Source organism: Arachis hypogaea, chromosome 11 (genome assembly GCF_003086295.3).
Source record: "Arachis hypogaea cultivar Tifrunner chromosome 11, arahy.Tifrunner.gnm2.J5K5, whole genome shotgun sequence".
NCBI lineage: Eukaryota > Viridiplantae > Streptophyta > Magnoliopsida > Fabales > Fabaceae > Arachis > Arachis hypogaea.
In genome coordinates this window covers 13,395,664-13,410,680 of record NC_092046.1, presented here as the reverse complement: position 1 = coordinate 13,410,680, position 15,017 = coordinate 13,395,664, and the positions used below count along the sequence as shown (strand labels likewise).

At 39.2% G+C, this 15,017-nt stretch overlaps 1 non-coding gene across 1 annotated transcript; it reads right to left on the bottom strand.

Annotated features, from left to right (window-relative positions):
• Positions 1 to 3,649: 3,649 nt before the first annotated feature.
• Positions 3,650 to 3,756, bottom strand: LOC112725475 (small nucleolar RNA R71). Its single transcript, XR_003164581.1, has one exon. It is a non-coding gene; the product is annotated as a small nucleolar RNA R71 (small nucleolar RNA).
• Between the last annotated feature and the right edge of the window lie 11,261 nt (positions 3,757 to 15,017).

Sequence of the window (15,017 nt, the reverse complement as noted above, 5' to 3'; positions counted from 1 at the left end):
AGGACAAGCAAACCTTTAAGTTTGGTGTTGACGCTTCGCTTATAGGTTTTCTGTCTATTCTTATGGCACCAAAGGGAGGCGAATCATCTTCACGGAGGAACACAACCTGAAGAATAAAACGACCGCTAGGATAATTAAGGTGGTTGAGTTCCTTTCATTTTTATTCCTTCCCTCTTTTCTATATTATGTTCCAGTTTCCTGTTATTTTTCTTTGTTTGTTGCATGATCATTTATTAGTTAGAATCCTAAGACTAGTTTAGTTTTCATTTAATTGCCTTAATGCTGAAAAAAGATGTTTCATGTACCACTCACTGAACTTGAATCTAAAAATAAAAGAAAAAGAAGTGATGTATTGCATGAGAAATTGAGTTAATTTTAAAAATAGTCGGATTTACTTAAATGTGGTCGTATTTTCTGTGATTCTTAAAGCATGACATGAACAGTGCATAATTTTTGATAGTGAAGTTTATGAATGTTAAAATTGTTGGCTCTTGAAAGAATGATGAAAAAGAAAGAAAAATGTTATTGATAATCTGAAAAATCATAAAATTGATTCTTGAAGCAAGAAAAAGCAGTGAAAAACACAAAGCTTGCGAAAAAAAAACAAGAAAAAGAAAAAGCAAGTAGAAAAAGCCAATAACCCTTTAAACTAAAAGGCAAAAAAAAAAAAGATCCAAGGCTTTGAGCATTAATGGATAGGAGGGCCCAAAGGAATAAAATCCTGGCCTAAGCGGCTAAATCAAGCTGTCCCTAACCATGTGCTTGTGGCGTGAAGGTGTCAAGTGAAAAGCTTGAGACTGAGCGGTTAAATTCATGGTCCAAAGCAAAAAGAGTGTGCTTAAGAACTCTGGGCACCTCTAACTGGGGACTCTAGCAAAGCTGAGTCACAATCTGAAAAGGTTCACCCAGCTATGTGTCTGTGGCATTTATGTATCTGGTGGTAATGCTGGAAAACAAAATGCTTAGGGTCACAGCCAAGACTCATAAAGTAGCTGTGTTCAAGAATCAACATACTGGACTAGGAGAGTCAATAACACTATCTGAATTCTGAGTTTCTATGAATGCCAATCATTCTGAACTTCAAGGGATAAAATGAGATGCCAAAACTGTTCAGGATTGCAGTTGTAAACCCCACTATAAGAAGAGACATGAGCTTAATCGAACTCTCATTCTCATGCAAATTCACATCCTAAGCTTATATTAGTTTTGGTTGCTTGAGGACAAGCAACAGTTTAAGTTTGGTGTTGTGATGCGTGAGCATATTGTCTATCTTTTCCTAGTGAATTTGCATCTAAATTGTTGAATTTAATTAAGAATTAATTATATTTTAGCCACTATGGATGCTATTTTGAGTTTTGTACAATACTGTTTATTTTAGGTAGCATTTGGCAGAATTTGATGGAGTTTCTGCAGAGAAAGAGAAGAAGCCAAGGAGATGACCAGCGAATACCGACGCGGACGCATGACTCACCCGACCGCGCGGAATGGAGGAAATCGCAATGACGCGATCGCGTGCCTGATGCGATCGCGTGGACTGGAATCTGCACAAATGACGCGAACGCGTGGACGACGCGGACGCGTCACATGCGCCACATGCAGAAAATGCAGAAAAACACTGGGTGCAATTTCTGGGCTGTTTTAACTCAATTTTCAGCCCCGAAAATACAGATTAGAAGCTGCAGAATGGACAAAATAAGTGGTCCCCACCCATCAACTGAAGATCTGTTAATTAATTCAAATTTAAATTCAAATCTTCAATTAGGAAAAGATATTATTTTAAGTTTAATTTTAAATATTAGATTTTAAATTTATTAGGATTAGTTATAAAAAGGGATGCCATCAGATGGGAACTCGGTACATTTTTACCGGAATCCTTATTTTCTCTTTTCCATGAGCAACTAAACCTCCACTGTTAAGGTTAGGAGCTCTGTCTATTTCTATGGATTAATTTTATTGCTTTTACTATTTTAATTTATGTGTGGATTTATAATCTAAGAATTGTTTTCGCTCTTTATTTTATGAATTTGGGTGGAACGGAAGTATGACCCTCTTTCTATTTGAGTTCTTGTAAAACTTGGAAAAGCTCTTTACCGGAACAACAGCTTGAAAACTATTTCTCCTAAATTTTAATTATCTGAATTTAATAGGATACGTGACATATAATCCTTTTACCTCTTGGATAATTAGTGTTTTTGTGGCATATAAACTAGAAATTGATTATCACCCTCTAATTGGAATTAATTGACCAAGGAATTGGCAGTTAATGAATTTTAGGGGAGACTAGGAAGGTCTAAGGAAATAGGGTCTAGTCACATACAGTTTGCCATAAATTAAATCCTGCATAATTAAATTAGTTAGTAAGAAAAGTTAATCCGGAAAAATAGATAACTCTGAAACCTTAACTATCTTCTCCATATATTATTCCCAACTTAATTACTTGCCCTTCTTTAATATTTTTTATATTGTTTAATCTCTTTTATACTGCATCTCAATACCAATTTTTGTTTGTCTAACTAAGTCTATCAAACACTATTGTTGCTTAGTCCATCAATCCTCGTGGGATCGACTCTTACTCACGTAAGGTATTACTTGGTACGACCCGGTGCACTTGCCGGTTAGTAAGTGTGGTTGTAAAATACCGCACCAAGTTTTTTGCGCCGTTGCCGGGGATTGATTGTGATTAACAACTACTCGTTGTTTGATTGCTTAGATTAGATAATTTTTTTTATTATTATTAATTTTATTTTTTTTTGCATTTTTTTTACGATTATATTTTTTCTTTTTTCTTCTCTTTACGTTTATTTTTTTTATTTTCCCTTTCGTTTACGTTATCTCCCCTTTTCCGTAATTTTTTCTTTTATTAAAAAAAATTAAAAAAAATAATATATATATATTTAAATAAATAAAATAGCAAAAAAAAATTATTTATGAATTTAAGTTTGGTGTTACCCAGTTAATTTTATTTTTCTGTTTTTTTTTTCTTTTAAATTTTCGAATTTATTTATTTATTTATTTAGTAGTTTTATTTTATTATTTTACACAGGTTACCTCATAGGGACTTCTCTGCACTCTGACGTAGAGAGTCCAATTTTTTCTTGTTTTCTGCTTGTGTATGCGCAGGAACAGAGACAAAGAACATCTCTTAGACTTTGATCCTGAACCTGAGAGAACTTTCAGGCGACGTTTACAACAAGCAAGACTTTGCAAAACTGCAGAATCCACTATGGCAAATAATAATGCTAATGCCAATGTGGTAAATCCGAATGGGGATGATGAACAGAGGAGAGTGCTTGGCTCTTATTCTGCCCCTACTGCGGATCTTTATGGAAAAAGTATTGTGGTGCCTCCTATAACTGCAAACAACTTTGAGTTGAAGCCACAATTGGTCACCCTGGTGCAACAAAATTGCCAGTATCATGGTCTTTCTCACGAAGACCCAAATCAATTTATCTCTGATTTTCTGCAGATATGTGATACTGTGAAGACAAATGGAGTGAACCCAGAGGTGTACAGACTCATGCTTTTCCCGTTTGCTCTGAGGGATAAAGCAAAGCTATGGCTAGATTCACAACCAAAGGAGAGTCTGAATACTTGGGAAAAGGTTGTTACAGAGTTTCTCACTAAATTTTTCCCACCGAAGAAGCTGACTAAGCTTAGGTTGGAGGTTCAGACCTTCAGACAGAAGGAGGGTGAAACCCTTTATGAAGCCTGGGAGAGATACAAGCTACTGACTAGGCAATGCCCTCCAGACATGTTCTCCAAATGGACCCAACTAGATATCTTCTATGAAGGCTTGGGTGAGATGTCCAAGATGAGCCTAGACACTTCTGCAGGCGGTTCACTACACAAGAAGAAGACACCAGAGGAGACTATTGAGCTGATTGAATTGGTTGCAAGCAACCAATATTTATACTCATATAACAGGAATCTTGTGAATTTTGAGACCCCTCAGAAGAGAGGCGTGTTGGAAGTGGAAGCTGTTAATGCTCTTCTTGCTCAGAACAAGCTTATGCCTCAGCAGATAAATCTATTTACTCAACAGATGGGTGGCATGCAAGTATCAGCTATCAACACTCAAAATCCACCCCAAGAAATCTCCTATGACATAGCAGGTAATTTTGTTCAAAATGATAATCATGATTATGCTCAACCTTCTTATGAACAGGTCAATTACATGGGGAGTGGCCCTAGGAATCCCAACAATGATCCATATTCTAAGACATACAACCCGGGATGGAGAAATCACCCAAACTTTGGGTGGAGGGACCAACCTCAAAGACATCAGAACGTCAACAATAGTTCTCAGGGCGGTTTCCAACATAACAATGATTTGGAAGCAATATTGATAGGTTTTAGACAAGAAACCAGAGCATCCATCAAGAACCTGGAAATTCAAATGGGTCAATTAGCCACAAAGGTCAATGAAATTGATCAGAGGACCACTAATAGCCTTCCTGGTAACACAATTCCAAATCCAAGAGAGAAATGCAAGGCTATCACCGTAATAAGTGAATAAGTGGCAAGTGCGGAAGCATAATTTATGCAGGAAACCAAGGCCTCCATTAGAAACTTAGAGGTGCTAGTGGGCCAACTGAGCAAGCAAATACTTGAGAAGTCTGCAAGTACATTTCAAGAGGATACAGTGGTGAACCAAGGAGAAGATTGCAAGGCTATTCAATTGAGAAGTGGTAAAGTAGCTGGCTCTGAGACCAAGGCCAATGAAGAGCTAGTTGAAAAGGAAGCTCCAGTTGAGAAGAAGGAAGAAGTAGAGCACGCCCCTCCAAAGCGTGCAGACAACCCATTCCCAGACTCTCTTGACACTTATCCTACACTGCCAAAGGCTCCTGAGTACAAGCCTAAGATGTCGTATCCTCAGAGACTTCAAAAGGAGACCAAGGACAAGCAGTTTTCAAAGTTCTTGGAAATCTTCAGAAAGTTACAAATCAATATTCCTTTTGCTGAGGTTTTGGAGCAAATGCCTATCTATGTCAAGTTCATGAAGGAGCTGTTGTCAAAGAAAAAGCGTTTAAAGGGAGATGAGACAGTAGTCCTGACTAAGGAATGTAGTGCTGTCATTCAGAATGACTTGCCAAGGAAGATGCCAGATCCAGGGAGCTTTCAAATTCCATGCACCATTGGGAGCACAACCTTTGAGAAAGCCCTATGTGATCTAGGGGCAAGCATAAATCTAATGCCCTTATCTGTGATGAAGAAGCTGCAAATCCAAGAGGCACAACCCACAAAGATAGCATTACAGATGGCAGACAAATCTATGAAGCCTGCATACGGATTAGTGGAAAACATCTTGGTTAAAGTGGGTAAGTTCTTCCTCCCAGCAGACTTTGTGATTCTTGACACAGGGGAGGATGAGAATGCCTCTATAATTCTAGGAAGACCATTTCTAGCCACTGGAAGAGCTCTAATTGATGTAGAAGTGGGTGAATTAGTCCTTAGAGTGCATAATGAGCAACTGGTCTTTCATGTCTTCAAAGATGTACATTCAACAGGTGAAGAAGAGAGGTGCATGCAGGCTGAGCTTATTGATCCAAACCTTCAAGAACCCCCTGATGATGCACAACAGAATTTGCAACTCAAACCTCCTGTGGTGACAACCGATAAAATTTCGCCTGACATCAAACCTAAGTTTGGTGTTGAAACTGCATCATCCACCAAGGAGGAGGTCCCCAAAAAGAAAAAAATACCCAGAGGATGGAGAAACAAAAAGATCCCCACTGAAGGTTTCTCCCCAGGAATGAAGGTGGTGTTGACCAGCAATCCAGCATGGGTTTATACAATAATCAAAATCCTCTCTCTGGAGCATATTGAGCTACGTTATGGAGACACAGGAAAGAAGTTCAAAGTAAGGGGTGAAGAGCTGAGCCCCTATGATCCTCCTCCTTAGAGGAGCTGACCGTCAAGCTAGTGACGATAAAGAAGCGCTTGTCGGGAGGCAACCCGATAAATTCGTATCCTTAGCTATTTTTCGTAGTAGTAGTTTTCTTAGTTATTTTATTTTATTTTTTTGAGTTCTTACTAATTTTCTGATCATGCAGCTATGTTCTTCCAGGAACCGAACATCTCAAGCTATATTTCAAAAAAAAAAAAAAAGCACACGACGCGAACCCGTCATCTAGGGGTGCGAGAAAAAATAAAAAGTTACAGAGAGTTGCGTGGGAGTGGCGCCAGAATGGAGCCTTTCGCACAAACGATCCCACGCGATCGCTTACCTCACGCGTTCGCGTCGTTTGTGATTTTCGTCATTCACGCGGTCGCGTCACCGACGCGACACCGACGCGATCGCGTGACCTACAAATTCGACGTAAAAGAGCGTTTGGGCAGAGAGTTGTGCCAGCTTGGGGCAAGAAGTGTGCTAAAAGCACAAATTTGGTCACGCGGACACGTGACTAACGCGTTCGCGTCAGTTGCATACATGGCCATCCACGCGTACGCGTGCCTGACGCTGACGCGTCATTAAGGAAGTTCTGCGACGTACGCGATCGCGTCATTGACGCGAACGCGTCGCTTGCGCCGCCCAGTTTTCTTTCTCTCTCTCTCCCAATCCTACTTCTCTCTTATTCTCTTATCCTTTTATTTTTTCTTTCATTTTAATATTTGTCTTTTCTAATTTCAGTTCCTCTTTGCTTGAGGACAAGCAAACCTTTAAGTTTGGTGTTGACGCTTCGCTTATAGGTTTTCTGTCTATTCTTATGGCACCAAAGGGAGGCGAATCATCTTCACGGAGGAACACAACCTGAAGAATAAAACGACCGCTAGGATAATTAAGGTGGTTGAGTTCCTTTCATTTTTATTCCTTCCCTCTTTTCTATATTATGTTCCAGTTTCCTGTTATTTTTCTTTGTTTGTTGCATGATCCTTTATTAGTTAGAATCCTAAGACTAGTTTAATTTTCATTTAATTGCCTTAATGCTGAAAAAAGATGTTTCATGTACCACTCACTGAACTTGAATCTAAAAATAAAAGAAAAAGAAGTGATGTATTGCTTGAGAAATTGAGTTAATTTTAAAAATAGTCGGATTTACTTAAATGTGGTCGTATTTTCTGTGATTCTTAAAGCATGACATGAACAGTGCATAATTTTTGATAGTGAAGTTTATGAATGTTAAAATTGTTGGCTCTTGAAAGAATGATGAAAAAGAAAGAAAAATGTTATTGATAATCTGAAAAATCATAAAATTGATTCTTGAAGCAAGAAAAAGCAGTGAAAAACACAAAGCTTGCGAAAAAAAAAACAAGAAAAAGAAAAAGCAAGTAGAAAAAGCCAATAACCCTTTAAACTAAAAGGCAAAAAAAAAAAAAGATCCAAGGCTTTGAGTATTAATGGATAGGAGGGCCCAAAGGAATAAAATCCTGGCCTAAGCGGCTAAATCAAGCTGTCCCTAACCATGTGCTTGTGGCGTGAATGTGTCAAGTGAAAAGCTTGAGACTGAGCGGTTAAATTCATGGTCCAAAGCAAAAAGAGTGTGCTTAAGAACTCTGGGCACCTCTAACTGGGGACTCTAGCAAAGCTGAGTCACAATCTGAAAAGGTTCACCCAGCTATGTGTCTGTGGCATTTATGTATCTGGTGGTAATGCTGGAAAACAAAATGCTTAGGGTCACAGCCAAGACTCATAAAGTAGCTGTGTTCAAGAATCAACATACTGAACTAGGAGAGTCAATAACACTATCTGAATTCTGAGTTCCTATGGATGCCAATCATTCTGAACTTCAAGGGATAAAATGAGATGCCAAAACTGTTCAGGATTGCAGTTGTAAACCCCACTATAAGAAGAGACATGAGCTTAATCGAACTCTCATTCTCATGCAAATTCACATCCTAAGCTTATATTAGTTTTGGTTGCTTGAGGACAAGCAACAGTTTAAGTTTGGTGTTGTGATGCGTGAGCATCTTGTCTATCTTTTCCTAGTGAATTTGCATCTAAATTGTTGAATTTAATTAAGAATTAATTATATTTTAGCCACTATGGATGCTATTTTGAGTTTTGTACAATACTATTTATTTTAGGTAGCATTTGGCAGAATTTGATGGAGTTTTTGCAGAGAAAGAGAAGAAGCCAAGGAGATGACCAGCGAATACCGACGCGGACGCATGGCTCACGCGACCGCGCGGAATGGAGGAAATCGCAATGACGCGATCGCGTGCCTGACGCGATCGCGTGGACTGGAATCTGCACAAATGACGCGAACGCGTGGACGACGCGGACGCGTCACATGCGCCACGTGCAGAAAATGCAGAAAAACGCTGGGAGCGATTTCTGGGCTGTTTTAACTCAATTTTCAGCCCCGAAAATACAGATTAGAAGCTGCAGAATGGACAGAACAAGTGGTCCCCACCCATCAACTGAAGATCTGTTAATTAATTCAAATTTAAATTCAAATCTTAAATTAGGAAAAGATATTATTTTAAGTTTAATTTTAAATATTTGATTTTAAATTTATTAGGATTAGTTATAAAAAGGGATGCCATCAGATGGGAACTCGGTACATTTTTACCGGAATCCTTATTTTCTCTTTTCCATGAGCAACTAAACCTCCACTGTTAAGGTTAGGAGCTATGTCTATTTCTATGGATTAATTTTATTGCTTTTACTATTTTAATTTATGTGTGGATTTATAATTTAAGAATTATTTTCGCTCTTTATTTTATGAATTTGGGTGGAACGGAAGTATGACCCTCTTTCTATTTGAGTTCTTGTAAAACTTGGAAAAGCTCTTTACCGGAACAACAGCTTGAAAACTATTTCTCCTAAATTTTAATTATCTGAATTTAATAGGATACGTGACATATAATCCTTTTACCTCTTGGATAATTAGAGTTTTTGTGGCATATAAACTAGAAATTGATTATCACCCTCTAATTGGAATTAATTGACCAAGGAATTGGCAGTTAATGAATTTTAGGGGAGACTAGGAAGGTCTAAGGAATTAGGGTCTAGTCACATACAGTTTGCCATAAATTAAATACTGCATAATTAAATTAGTTAGTAAGAAAAGTTAATCCGGAAAAATAGATAACTCTGAAACCTTAACTATCTTCTCCATATATTATTCCCAACTTAATTACTTGCCCTTCTTCAATATTTTTTATATTGTTTAATCTCTTTTATACTGCATCTCAATACCAATTTTCGTTTGTCTAACTAAGCCTATCAAACACTATTGTTGCTTAGTCCATCAATCCTCGTGGGATCGACTCTTACTCACGTAAGGTATTACTTGGTACGACCTGGTGCACTTGCCGGTTAGTAAGTGTGGTTGTAAAATACCGCACAATACCGCATCTACCGTCCCGTAATCCCGGTTCAGGATCTGGACATCGGGATCAGACTCAGGTTGGCCGACTTCAGTTGCCAGAGTTGAAGGAGGCAGGGCAACGGAGACTTTTGCAGAAGTTACAGGATGAGGGTCGACATCATCATCATCATCAGGGTCATCTAGGACAATCTTACCATCTTTTACAATGTTGTCCAGGCTAAAAAGAGTGAGGTCAAGCTCGGGCGCAAGAACTCAAACTTGATCCTTCAAATTCTCATAAGCAACATTTACACTGCCTATAAGATGACCCTGGAGCTCGGCGTAATCAGCTCGAGTAGACTCCAAATCCTCCCTAAGACCCATCATCTCCCTATAAGTCGTGATATAGCTCTCCTTATGCTTCAATGCCATATCTTCAGACAACTTGGCAGAAGCCGCCAAAGCAATAGCCCGAGTCTTCTCCCCCGCCAACTCTTTCTCCAACTTAGCCACTTTCACCTCGAGCTCTTCCTTCAAATCCTTCATCCGATCGAACTCTGATTTGGTCTCCTCCATAAAGGCCTTCGTTGCGTGGATAGGAAGATCATGGGCAGTTCGATATAAAGCTACTCTCATATGTGCCATTTTGATGCTGCTCCGAGTAATGAAATCCAAATGACGAAGAAAAGAGACATCGTCAGTAGGAATAACACCATAAGGAGCAATCTGCTGGTCGACAAACCCAACGGCATCAAAGTCAGGGGCATCTAGATTGAAGGGCTCAACAGTCCTTTGTCTTTTAGGAAGAGGTCCGCCAGTGGGAGAAGATGTAGCAGCAGAAGTCTGGGGGGATCAACTAATCGGACCTGAGGCGTAGGTATCATCTTCCTTGGCCCAGCAGTATTCAAAACAGGCTTCTTGGGAGGAATATGGGAAGATCCTTCCCCAGCAACTTTACCCGAGATGTGCTGCGCTGCTGTAGCCTTCCTCGCCCTCTTAAAGGCCTTCATAGATTCGTTATTTTTAATCATCTCTGAAAATACACAAGAAATCAAGTTATAAACTGGAACAAAAAAATGAGCTCAAAAAGAATAAAACAAATATGACAAATATCAAGGAAGTCGACCCCTACCCAGTTCACTTCGGAGAAGTAAAGGATCTCCTAAAAATTTCTTAGTATCAAGATGGGGAGGCTGCCCCCAGTTTTCTTCTAACATAGTTACAAAAGCTTGCTCAACTCCGTCCAACATCTCCCAGGTGTACCTAGACACCACTACATTCCTTCGCCATTCTAAAGGAAAGCTGGGCTCGCCATTCTCATCCAAAAAGAAAGGTCGAGCTCCTTCAATAGCTCGGACCTTAAAAAAGTAATTCTTAAAATACCTGAAAGACTCATCATACATGGAAAAAACTTTGTGTCCTTGGGCAGATCTAAAAGAAATCCAAGAAGCTTTCTTTTTGGCGGTCCCAGGCTTGGTCAACACAAAGAGGTACAAAAAGAGGGTTTGAGAAGGTTTAACATCAAATTCTTGACAAAGCAATTGAAAAATTTTGATAAATCCCCACGAGTTCAGATGAAGCTGAGATGGAGCTATGTTATACGACCACAACAGGTCGGTCTCAAAAGGGGTGAAAGGAAGGGTGATGTTCATCTGGCTAAAAAAGAAGTCGTACACATAAAAGAAGGGACGCTCCCCCTAGGTCGGAACAGGGAAGCAAACCCTTTCATCAGAATCAGGTGCTACCAATTCATAGTTGTTCTCTTGATCCATACTACTACAGATTCGATGATATTTTCTAAGTTCCGCATAGAATTCAGAGTCAGCTAGAGAAACACACAGCAGGACGAGAGAGTCCAGCCAATCGGACATACCCTCAGGAACCTTGGAAGACATCTCGACAATATTTTTGTGAGAAGACATGGTCAACTAGTCCTACAGCCAAAAAAGAAATTGGATTACTAACCAAAACAGCTCGGACAAAAGAAGTCAGCTCGGACAAACATGACTAAGAGCAACACAAACAGTAAAAGAAAAACCCTAAGACGCACACTAAGGTTCAGGGGCATCCTTTGGAGGCAGGGATAGAGTAAAGACTCGAAAAAAAGTCTACAAGGCTACATCCAAACAAAACTCTCAACAAAGAAAAGTAATCCCCTTCCAAAAAAGCAACAACACGAGAAGGAAATCAAAGCAAGCCATCAGAAAAATGTTATCTTCTACAAAGTCTATCAGTAAAGAAAGCTATCAACATGATGAAATCATCAAAGGCGCAATCTTTTTTCAAAGAATCAAACAGTTTATGATCCCAAAACCTCAAATGTGATGACACAAACGAAAGCAGTAACAACATTTCAAAACCCTAAATATGTCAACTACCAAGAAAAACGAAGGAACCTACCAATTAAAGAAGCCCTAAAACAGCGTACGTAGTAGAAACGATCAGACACAACAAGCAAAGAAAATATTCAAACTTTCACAAAAGACAAACAAAACTATAAAAAGAGATGACATAAAAGAAGACAGGAAACCAACCTGCAAGCGAAGAAGGAATGGCAAAGCAGTCCAGAGTCTGAAACAACAAACGAAGCCACGCCAACAATCGCCTTCTCGAGAAAAGAAGAAGAAAACACGAAAGAACAACAACAGAGGAAGTAAGGAGAAAAGAGAAGTTGCAGTAAGCAAGGAGAAAGGAAATAGGAAGCGAAAGGCTTTGTGAAAATTCAAAATGAGAAAAGGAAACGGCGAATGGGGGGAGTTAATGGGTTTTTAAAACCCTCGCACGTTCCCAAGAAAGTGCAAAACGCGCGCTACAAGGAGAAACGTTCCACATTTAAAGCTACTTAAATGAAGTTCCACAAACAGACTCAACAAAAGAATGCTCGAGTCCGGCTTCTCCAAAAGAGATCGAAAAAACTCAACTTCAAAAGAAAGACCGAGCTCGAGCAAGGGCACTGTTCATACCCTGGGTCGAGCTGTCCGACCCGGGATGTTTAACGACAAGTCGACCGACCTCTTCAGGTCAGGACCATCCGACCTCTTTTCAAAGAGCTCGACCAAATTACTAGGAAAAGCCCAAACAGGGCCCAAACAGAGGAACACGACCCAAATCCAAAGGCAGTCCAAGCCTACAGAGATAAGGGCGGTTCCCTTGAAGATAAGATGACCTCACTCAAAGATAAGATAACATAAGATAAGATAGCTATCTTATCTCCAAGAAGGTCACTCCTCACCATTATAAATACACTGGAGCACCCAGGTATAACTCATACTCTGATTCTACTAAAAACCTGCTTAATACCCTTGCTAACTTAAGCATCGGAGTCCCTTGCAGTTACCCTCCACCCTCCGGTGACGAAGGATCAACATCATCAACAAGTCCAACAAGTCGGATACGGCGGCTCCAACCACCATCCACAAATCGGACGCCTCATCGCCGACCAGCACAGAAGATCTCGTCTGAGATCGACCTACAGTTTCAGGTAACCCTCGGAACAGGAATCTTAGGTTCTCACCCCCTTTCCTTCCACATCCGCAGATGGGGACTGTCATTCTTTTCTTTGAGTATCCTACCTACGGCCACTACGTGGATTCCGCAATGGGAGGCGCGGTATTTTGGGAAAGTCCGCATATGCGTCTCTACTACCTTCCTGATCGTCCCTTCTCCCATCCTCTACTTAGTCAAGAGTTCAACCTGGACATGCCATATAACATGCCTCTCTTCGAGCTGCACCCTGGTAGAGGCCAGTATCTATTCCCATCTCATCCTCTAAAGATGGTGGAGCCCATATTGGAGTTCCCGATAATTGATTTACCCAGGTGGCCACTACCCACCATGGCTTGACTCCAATTAGGATCAAGTAGTCCTCGATATATCTATGCCCGCTGCTCCACCACCATCCCTTTGTAGCTGAGCCAGTCAACGATCCTTGGGCAGAGTTTGACGGACCAAGGATCCCAAGAGCACTAGGTCCACACCTTCATTGGAGTATAGCTCAGAGACAAGGATTGATCAGAGAATGATAGACCTGTAAACCAGTTCTCTCGAGACAGGAGAGGAGGATTCTGCTGAGGATGCGAGGAGCAGCAACATCATGGGCACGTCCGAGTGACTCTTCTCCCAATAGCATGTCTCTTCAGCTTTTAGTTATCTTTGACCCGTACCAGCATCAACATCAGCAGCAACAGCAACAGCAGCAGCAGTAATAGTAGTAGTCGAGGTCTTTGTCCTTGCACTGTATAGACTTTTTAGAGGACTAGTTTTTGTGATATATATATATATACACACATTAGAGTGGGTCCCAGTCTAAGGTGGCTCTTGTGAGTCAGGGCCTGTTAATATAAATAATAGAGTCTGTAAATATTCCTAAATAAGCTACTATGAATGAACTATGAGCATGTGGTAAACAAAGCCCTCGGACACATATGTAACATAAAACTATACTTTTATATGATTATCTGTTCCTTGTATTATCTGCTTAACTTATAATTGTCCCGATATATTAAATTAACTTGCAACCTCAATAAATGTTACAGGCTCATATCTAAATAAATATATTATAGTCGTGAGTCCCTAAGGTCAGTTAAATAGTAGTGCCTAGCTGCTAGCCTTGGTCATGACAGACTAGAAATTCGGTCATTACACTGTTAGCATACCTCATTGTATAGTAAGACAATGAGAAGGTTAGTGCTGTGAAAGAGGTGTTTCAAGTGTCTTTGGTAGTGTTGGTCGCGCTTTAACCAGTTATCCATAGGATATTGGATCCATCGTATGCATCCATGTTAGTGTGGTGGTAGAATTTTTGGAATAATCTCGTCGAGGATCATTGTGAAAAATGGGTGGGAATCTTTGCATCTGCCTTTACTGTCTGTCTGTAAACCATCTTGGATTTTTTGCTGAGTAACCGGTTGGCTTCTGTCCTAGTGTATATTAGATTTGAATTTGAATAAATAGTTATCTTATCCTTCGGATGTGTAGGAAATAAGATTAGTTTTTGAATTTCAAATTGTTAGGAAGTTAGAATATGAATAAGTGAACAAGGTTCATATCGATGCATTAATTTTAAGAGTCTACGAATTAAGAAACTCTTTAGTTTTAGGTTGTTTTCTAAACCTTCTCTTGTTAAAGGTTAGGAGCTCTATTTGATTTTATGAATTAATAATGCAAATATTTTTTTTATTTTGATTCATATTTTTTTACTTTTTCAAAATTGAGTTTCGTTCTTCATTTTTAATGGTTAGAAGTATTGGAAAATATTCTAATTTTGTCTTGGATTCTGTTATTGCTTTGGAAAATTCAATATTGGAATTAACTTGAAATTCTTTCTCATAATATTCAACTTGACTAGGAATAGTATTTTGAAAGTTGTGTAGCTTTAAATCGAAACTGTTCTTAACCTCTTCTCTTAACTAGTTGACCAAGAAATTGACGATTAATTAAGTTAAGAGAAATTAGATTGCTAAGTAATTAAAATTTAATTATAAATGATTTTTTGTGAAAAGATTTTTGCATGAGTCAAAGTAAGAAAACACAAGTATTGCTCTTTCTAAGATTAAATATCTTCGAAGCCTTTAACATTCATATTCTTAATTATTTCTCCAAAGTTTCTAAGCATTCTCTCATTCACAATCAACAATATTTTTCACTGTTCTTTGCTCTACTTCAAGATTCATAATTCTCTTGCCAATGTTTGATCAATCTAATTAGAGATTCAATTAGATATTACTTGATTCAATCCGTTATCCTTGTGGGAACAATATTCAC